Below are 1,764 nucleotides of genomic sequence, written 5' to 3' on the forward strand. Positions count from 1 at the left end.
CCTCACCCGTCCTGTGACTCTGTGAAACCTAAAGAAAGGAGCTCCAAGACCTCCATCAGCCTCCACCCACACCACCCCCTTCTTTTTAATAAGGGCCCTGTGCTGTGTCAGGCGTGAAAACTCGCCTCTCAGACATTTTGTCACGGGCTTTTTAATGGCCTACCTTCCCCACCTGGGTAGAGACCAAGGCATTAAGATGGGGATGTCTTCAAAAAGATCACTACAGCCCACAGAGGCAAACCGGAATTTGATTTTTATCTCTATGAAGAACTTTTGACAGATGAAAAAGTCTGATTTATCAAGAAGAGCCTATTGAGTCATTGACTATTGCTGACCACTAGAAATGAGATAGTTGGATTACTGATTTATAGCACCGCGTAATGTTTCTTAATATTTTATTTTCATTTACATGATTGCTTCAGTTAATGAAGTTTGGGGAGGGAGAGGTATTTGAAACAGTCACAAGGCCTGGGCTTTAGCAGAATAGGCAGTAGTACAGCCAACACAATTCTGCTGGCAGATTTTCTTTTTATATGCAACCACAAAATTAGACTAAAGCCTGCCAGAAGCTGCCATCTAAAGATGTAAAACTTCTGTAAATATAATTTCTCCAATAGCAATGCTGTTGAGCTGCTGTAACACAGCATGGACAGCGTTACAGTATACTGCCTGCCACCTTCTGTACTCATGATGGCTTAACTGCCACTTCTATTGTAAATCCTATTTGTTAAGGATTTATAAATTGGCTGCATTCACTTGCTTCTCTCTGAAAGTTGGCACATGGCTCTCTCCCATGGTGTTTTTACCACATTTTACTTTATTACTTGCTTTTTTTTCCTCCTTGGCTCAGAAGCACCACAGAAGTAGCCTGACTCTAACCCCAGAACTATTAAATCCTTGGTAGAGGCTAGGATGCTACACAAGTATTTTAATGAACAAGGAAATAAGGGAAAGCCTAACCTGTTACATTAGATATGTATTTTGAAGAGCTACTGCAGAACTTCTGGAAAGAGGAACACCCCATTCCTGCTGCAGGAGGCACGGGGAAGTCTGGGCAGGGCTGGTGGCACCTGCTGAGCTGCAGGTGAACTGAAGCACATGGATAGGTGCAAGGCATCCGCTGGGGCACTGGCTCTTGCCTTGACACAAACCTCACGTTCCCCAGGTTAAGAAGTGGCTCTTGGGGCCGGTGGCTGCAGAGGTTGACCAGCCTGCAGCGCGCAGGGTGCTCACAGGCAGCCACCCAAACACTGTGTGGGAGAGGCTGGCAGGGTCGAGTCCCTGCCTTCTCTGCCAAGCTGTTTCCTTGCCTGGGTCATCTGGCTGAATGCCTGACGGGTACCTGAGCACATCACACCGGTGCTTCCACCTCTCATTTTTATTTATTTTTGGTGGTGACGGTGGGGAGGCTGAGCTGACATAGTGAGCTCTTGGTTAGCTGAGATTAAAATTACCAACTTAGCCCATTGGTGTGATGGGTCCAGCTGTGAGGGTGCTGCAAAGCATGTTGTGATGACTGTTGTGTGACCCAGTCTCGGCTGCTTGTTAAAGCATAGAATCATAGAATTGTAGAATCATTAAGGTTGGAAAAGACCTCTAAGATCATCGAGTCCAACCATCAACCCAACACCACCATGCCCACTGAACCATGTCCCTAAGCGCCTCATCTACTCGTCTTTTAAATACCTCCAGGGATGGGGACTCCACCACTTCCCTGGGCAGCCTGTTCCAATGTTTCACCACTCTTTCAGTAAAGACATTTTT

The sequence above is a fragment of the Aptenodytes forsteri genome, unplaced genomic scaffold (assembly GCF_000699145.1).
Source record: "Aptenodytes forsteri isolate BGI_AS27 unplaced genomic scaffold, ASM69914v1 Scaffold54, whole genome shotgun sequence".
Classification (NCBI taxonomy): domain Eukaryota; kingdom Metazoa; phylum Chordata; class Aves; order Sphenisciformes; family Spheniscidae; genus Aptenodytes; species Aptenodytes forsteri.